Source organism: Podarcis pityusensis, assembly GCF_964106645.2.
Source record: "Podarcis pityusensis genome assembly, chromosome: 2".
Taxonomy (NCBI): domain Eukaryota; kingdom Metazoa; phylum Chordata; class Lepidosauria; order Squamata; family Lacertidae; genus Podarcis; species Podarcis pityusensis.
The window spans coordinates 37345470-37353104 of NC_138029.1; the positions used below are offsets into that span (position 1 = coordinate 37345470).

At 43.3% G+C, this 7635-nt stretch overlaps 1 long non-coding RNA gene across 1 annotated transcript; it reads left to right on the forward strand.

Moving 5' to 3' along the window:
- The first annotated feature begins 333 nt into the window (after positions 1-333).
- On the forward strand, positions 334-5728 carry LOC308470744. Its single transcript, XR_013982622.1, has 2 exons — positions 334-2788; positions 2887-5728. It is a non-coding gene; the product is annotated as an uncharacterized lncRNA (long non-coding RNA).
- Positions 5729-7635: the final 1907 nt, after the last annotated feature.

Below are 7635 nucleotides of genomic sequence, written 5' to 3' on the forward strand. Positions count from 1 at the left end.
CAGCGGTTTGTCCTTTCTACAAACTGCCAAGAAGGTCAGCATATTGTTTTGGGAGTGTTCAAGAATGATCCCAAGTCTCACAGTCAGGTATGCTTTATAGATATTAAGAGAGAGAGAATTTTTCTTGAGTGCAGGAGCATCATGGCACTTAGGTTCCCATTTAGTTATCGTTAGGGCTTTTTTTTTTTTTAGCAGGAACTCCGTTCCAGCACCACTCAAGTGGTGCCATTACCATTATAACAGAACAATAGAGGTGTTCATGGTGAGGGCACCTCTTTTTCAAGAAAAATAGCACTGGTTATCGTCTAGGTTACTTGTGCAAACTCACATAGGAGGGAGCTAAAAAAAAAAAAGGTAAAGGAAAAGGACCCCTGACGGTTAAGTCCAGCCGCAGATGACTCTGGGGTTGCACCGCTCATCTCGCTTTACAGCCTGAAGGAGCCGGCGTTTGTCCGCAGACAGTTTTTCTAAAGTGTTGTGGATTTTCATGGGGACTTTGTTTCCTAAAAATTGCAAACTGATCTGGAAATGTGAAGAACTGGATTTAAGACTGGAAAAACAAGAAATGGGGGGGGGGGGGACCTCAAATTTGCTCATCCCTCCTGCAGCTCAGTGGTGGTATGGCATCTGCTCTGCATGCGGAAGGTCCCAGGTTCATTCCCTACCATCTCCACTAGGACTGACAATGCCTGAAACCCTGGTCATTGTAAACCAGGGGTGGGAAACCTTTTTCAGCTTGAAGACCACATTGCCGTGTAGACAACCTTCTGGGGATGCCTGCCATTGGTGGGCGCGGCCAGAGGCAAAAGTGGGTGGAGCAATAGATGTGACTCATTTGTACAGTAGGCTACATTTCAGCCCATGCAAAAGTCACAGATTTCTACACATGCACCTCTACATATAGGCAAGCAATGGGCACTATCATACTTTAGTGGCATCTTCCAGCCAGGCAGAAGCAGTTAAAGGAAGGCATAGCTCCAGGTGGTCAGCAACATTGCACGGGGAGGAGAAAGATAGGTTTGGAAGGCCACATTCTGCCCCAGGACTTGACGTGCTGCACCCCTGTCATAGACCATACTATTTAGGTGGACAGATAGCGTGACTTTGTAAGGCAGATTTCTGTGCTCCTGATGTTCCAAACTGCAGTGATAACAATGCACCAATCACCTTAACACTGAAGAATATGTCTAAACATGCAATCTTGCCTTCCCGTGTTCTTTAAAAACAGAAAAATGCTCTGTTTTGTATGTGCTCAAATAAATTAGCCCATTGTGATGCATGGGATAGAGTCCCACCCTGGCTCCAGGCTCCTGCAAGTAGTGTGTGAAGCACAAAAACAGCACAAACAAAAGTCTTAAGTCAAGAAGTGATAAAGGAAAAACTTCGCCTCTCCTTGCCCTGGAAATAGATCAGCTGGTCTAAATGCAGCTTTAGCCTGTTAATATACGGTAGTTCCTCCATGAAGTTTCTGATCATGGGTGTAGCCGGGGGGGGGGGGGAGGACAGCTGCCCCCTTAAATCAATAAAAATCAATAAAAATACTTAACTGACTGAGGTTCTGCCTCCCTTAACATAAAACCTGGCTATGCCCCTGTTTCTGATCTGTTGTGGGTACCACAGCCTTGCCTAAGAAATATGGAAGCTAGTTCTATTGCTTTTCTTATTTTAATGTTGTAAACTCATCTGAGTAACTTGGCAAAGCAGTATAGCAACTTTATGTTTAAAACAGACAACACAAGAGGTGGTGGTGGAATCCTTTGGACGTGACATCTCTCGTTTACTGTCACAGCCAGGTTGACATAACAAGGTACTATGATGAGAAACCAGGAATTGTTTTTTGTATCCCAACGTTAGAAAACATAGAACCATAGAATTGTAGACGAAAGGGGAAACGCTAGTCCTGGAAATATTTGAATGAGCGCACTGCCTGTTTTTAAAAAAATGTTTTTGTTTTAACAGTGACATAATTGGACGGCCATTTCTTAAATATTTAAAGAGCTGCTGGGAATAAACTGAACACAGCTGTGCAGTGACCTAAATTCCACTTGCTGTAGATTTCATTAGAAAGTGGATTTGTTTGCTTGCCAAAAATCTGACCAAGGCCATTTGCTGCTTCAAAGAGTGCCGTTGTCAGCAGAATTTAAAAAGTGTGAAGTTAGCAAAGCTTCTTCCAGCGTCATTCCTCTCCTCCTCCCTGCACCCCAATGCATTTTTTAAAATGAGCAAATGTTGCTAACCAATTCAAAATAAAGACTAAATGCAGAAGCACCATACAGGCACCTTACCCTGAGTACTGTATATGGGGGTGAAGCTGCTTTGCTTTGTATAATAAGCACTGGCCCTAGTCATTGCCATCTATGGCAAACACTTTCCACTTCTCACTCAGCTAGGCTCTGCAATAGGAACATGTGGCATAACTGGAATGTACCCCTGGAGATAAAACAGCAACAGGCGAGACCTGATTCAAGGGCATTGGCTACTTCCCAATAATTCCTAACATTTCCGTTTGCCTTCTGATTGTCGGAGTCCTCCTCATACACAGTTTCTCAGCTACAAGATTTAACACAGAGAATCAATGCACTGCATTGAACCCTTGAACCTGGTGACATTAAATAGTGATGTGTAAAATTGTTTATACCTCTTCAAGATTTATCTGAGACTGCATATATATGTATATTCTTTAAGCTCACATTATTCATGTTGCACTGAGCTATTTAGTGTACAGTGGTACCTCAGGTTGCATACGCTTCAGGTTACAGACTCCACTAACCCAGAAATAGTGCTTCAGGTTAAGAACTTTGCTTCAGGATGAGAACAGAAATCGTGCTCCGGCGGCGCGGCAGCAGCTGGAGGCCCCATTAGCTTGGTGCTTCAGGTTAAGAACAGTTTCAGGTTAAGTACGGACCTCCGGAACGAATTAAGTACTTAACCTGAGGTACCACTGTACAATATTCTCTTATTTTGTATTCAGGGTTGTGCTTGATGAGGTTCTACTCTCTGTATTCCTTCGTTGTTTGATATTGCTCTCCAGATGCAGCATCCTGAGTTAATATTTGTGCTAAGATCACCTTCGGTGATTCTAGGATCTCTTTCATGAATTGGAAATTCTAATTTTAGAACTCAGGTCTGCATGTGCATAGTAGTTGCAATTATCTACCATATTTCTCCAGCATGCATTCTTTCCAGGAAACAATCATTCTTAATTTTCTTTTTTCTTACCAAGCATCTCTGAACTTCCAGCAACTGCACTTTTGACACCAGTGATGTTTTTGCATCTGTGGCTGCATCCACATTACCACTTACTCCGGCTTCTTCGCCTTCTCGCCGCTTGTGTTTGAAGCTGAGTATACATGACATTAGCCGCAATCCATTTGTATCCTATAGTTTCTTGAGAATTACCCATTTGATGCGTTTCCTCTTAAAGCAGTCTCCATCTGATTTGAAAAAGTCAGCTGCCACTGAGCTGAGGTGTGTACATTTCATATATCCTTTGCTGTATGCGCAGATGACAGCTTTGTTGGCGTTTGGGTGTCTGAGTGTGCAGAGAAACAAATTGGGTAACGTGCATCGGGTAAAGACATCCCCACCCCTTCTCTGGTCTGGACAGCAAGGTAAAAATATCCCTTGAAATGCAACAGAGGGGAAATTACCTCATGGTGTTTTAAGCCACTAATGTGTATGTTGCTTTTAGCTGGTAACTTTCCATCTGGGCTTGTAAACCAGAGAAATCTTCAGGACTGAGGTAAGGAGCAAAATATACAGCAGCCACCTTTCCATTAACTTCCTGCCAATTGTTGGCTTCTTTTTTTGAGCAGTTTCTGAAAGGGAATGTGATTATTTTGCTTCCTGGCACAAAAGAAGTCTCAGGAGCAGCAAATTATACTGGTGAACATGCTTCTTGTAAGCCACCTTGAATTTGCCTGCCCTCGGAAAGCTGGATACAAAGATAATGAACATACTGGAAGGCAAAGATTTTGTTTAAAAAGAAACATAAAAGCTTTAATATCCTTCCGCCCACCCTGATGGCTGCTTTTGCTTTGAGCCTGCTAGAAATGTACAGTAATAGATATGTATTCCACAGAAGCACAGACAACCTATAGATTGTGGTGTTGGGTGTGATATCAATAGTTTCTTGACCATCTCAGCTGTCTTTTTCTCAGTCATCATAGTATGAGAAGTGTGAGGCATTCCTGAGGAGCTTTCGAAAGTCAGTATGAGGTCTGTTGTGCTTGGGGAAGTATGCTTTCCAGCGCTCAGGTGAAGTGCCTTTGTTCTCCCCACAATTAAAAGACGCAAACTAAACAATGCAAAAATGAGCATAACATGCACATTTGTTTCATGTACATAATTTATAAATGTTATATCCTTCAGCTTTTCTCTGTGTGACTCTTTCCTCTTTTTATGGCTAATGGTTTATTAGAAGGAGTTGGGCAGGAAGTTTTTAAGAGGAAATTTTACGGCTCCCCCGACCATATCCCATTCTGTTTCAGACTCAGTGAGTTAGGATTTAGTTCAGGTGGTTCTTTCTCTCTTTTGGTCACACATGAAGTGGAGGGGCTTCCCACCCCCGACTTCCTCTCCCAGTTTCTGAGAAGCCTGAGGCTACGAAAACCTTGCGTGAGTTGCTCACAAGATCATTGTATTCCACTGGAACAACCACAAAAGGTGACTCACAAAAAAGTCAGGTATTTTCCTACAGCCTCTGATGATTTACTTTAAGCTAAGTGATGTTGATGTACCTTCTGGGTACACACTACTGGGCCTCATCCACAGTTGCAAGTATTCAGTCAAATTTTTGTTAGGGAGTGGCACAGGGTCTCACATCCTTCCGATAATTCATTCAGCCTCTGTCTCTTCTCAGAAGGCCCTTTTCTCAGCAGGCCCCTCCAATTGTAGTTCGCAGAACACATTTTTTTATATCCCATAAGTTTTCATTATCAACCGGTAAAAGGTGTGTATGTGTGAGAGAGAGAGAGAGAGAGAGAGCACGCTCTATTGTGCATTTCAAAGAAACTTACTGAACCCAGACCACTGAACTGAGTAAAGAAACGTGGAATGTTTGTATTGTTAATCCCTGAAAGAATTCAAGACAGGAAAGGATTCCCCCCCTCCTGTATATAACTTCAGAGAAATGTTGAAATCTTGATCTTATTCTGTGTCCCCCACCTTTGTTCTCCTAGCTCTTGTCATCTGCCAACATATGACAATTAGAGAGATGTTTGCTGTTGGTGATGAAAGAACCAAATGGTGGATGCTTCCTTGCAAGCTGTTTTGTCTAGAGCTGTCATTCTAAATTCATTCATTTTTATGCAGCAATGTTATTTCAAACCATTCATTCTGCTACGCACCACAGTCTTTCCATTCCACCCAGGTAATTTTTGGGGGGTGGTGAAAACTTCTGCAACTTGAGATATAACACTTAAAATTAGTAACGCTTAGTACCACTTTTCAATTACAGTCCAATAATAGTCTCATGATAACAATACCAATTTATAATATAGTTATTAATATCAATTGTTCAAATACCAAATTATATAATTTAGATAAAGTGGGCCCCTGTGTGCTAGATTTGATGGTCTGATGATTTTCCTTATTTCTGCGTTGCAAAAACTTACTAATTTCAATTACATTCTGCTCATAATAATAATCACTTATACAACAACTGCAATATTAATAACTTCTATTCGTGTTGACACATTAAATGATTTATAAAATTACAAGTGAGGAACTCAGACTATATCCTTGTTCTTCCTGGGTGTGGCAATTATTCTGTCCGTGGTGTTTATTCCTGTCCTTGTAAGATGTTATGTCTTTCCCCTGGTTGTTGCTGTTATTCATCATGTATAGTTGTTATTTTGACCAAATCTCAAATTTGGGCAAAATTCCAATTTGGCTTACATTTATAGAACTGACATTTCATTTAAATTATATCAAAACTTCCTCCATTTGTGCGTCTGTGCCATTTCCTTTGATGTCAGCAAGATGCTTTGCGGCTTCATTAATCCTAAGACCTGGTGAACGATGGCACTTAATTCTGTATCTGTTTGGAAACCGTGGCATGAATTGCTTGTTAGCTTTTCAGGATGGAAATAGGGGTTTGGCTTGCCAAGGTTGTTGTGGCCACATGCTCACCCTGTTTCATAATCTCCATGAGTCAGGCTTGGGGCTTAGATGCATGCCACTTCTGGTTTTGCATAAACTTTGGGCAATAGTACATTGACTTTGGAAGATGGGAAGGCAGAATGCTGGCATCTGAACTTACTTGATCTGTCCATGATAATTTTAATGGGAACGGATGGATGAAGGCAAAGCAGAAATAGTACAAGAAGCTGAGGGGAAAGAAAATGCAAGTTAAGTTTTATAAACAGACTGAAAACATAAACGGCGGGCGTCGTAGTGCCATTTTATCCATAGCATAACCACATATGGAATCCTGTGCACAGTTCTGGTTGCCACATGTAAAAGAAAGAAAGATATAACAGCACTGAATGAATAGAAAAAGAGAATTTCAAAGGTTAGAGCACCTTTCCTACTGAAACGTCTAAAGAGGCTAGTGAGGGGAGGGAGACAATAAGTGAATCAAATCTGGCACAGATGAAGCCCCTGCCTGCCCCAGAACTGTTTTTAGCCTGAGAAGTCCATATTGCTTTCTGGACCACTATCTGAGGGTGCTATGTCAGTGGACTTTTCCCCAAGAGACAAGTGTGAGGAGCAACAAATGTCATTTTTATTTTTGAGCAGCAGGCTAGCTTCTAAACACACACACACACACACACACACACACACACACACACACTTAAATCTGTGCAGGAAAGAATCATTATCACAAGGACATATTCACCCAAGCAAAAACACATGAGGATTTGATCAGTGGCAGTGGAGCACCTGGTGAAAGTTCCAACCAAAACTTGACCAGCCTAAAGGGATGCATTTGGCCCCTCGGACTGACATTCCCCATCCCTACCCTAAGGCAAACTGTTTCTCCTCTCACTTCCAGGTATTTGCAGCAAAGAGGAAGCTAGAGCCAATTTTTAACTGGAGGGAGGGAGGGAGGGAGGGAGGGAGGGAGAGAGGGAGGGAGGGAATCGGTCCAAGCAACCATCCAATGAGAAGCCACAGGTACCTTGTGTTGGCTGGATAGGTTTACCGTATTTTTCGCTCCATAGGACGCACTTTTTCCCCTCCAAAAATGAAGGGGAAATGTGTTTGCGTCCTATGGGGCGAATGCAGGCTTTCGCTGAAGCCTGGAGAGCGAGAGGCATCGGTGCGCACCGACCCCTCTCGCTCTCCAGGCTTCAGGAAGCTATCGGCAAGCCTTGCAAGCCCGGTGGGAGTTCCCGAGGGCTCACAAGGCTTGCAGGCAGCAGCCTGCAGCCCCGGCGAGTGTCCGCAAGCCTTGCGCGCCCAGCAGGAGGTCCCGCCGAGCGCGCGAGGCTTGGAGCGGTAGCCTGCAGCCCGAAGCACGCGGAGCCCTCCGGAGGGTGCCCCGTGCTTCTTGCAGGTGTGCACAAGGCTTGGGGCGGCAGCCGCGGTGGGGGGGGGGAATAATTTTTTTTATTCATTTCCCCCCCCCCAAAAAACGAGGTGCGTCCTATGGGCCGGTGCACCCTATAGAACGAAAAATATGGTATATGC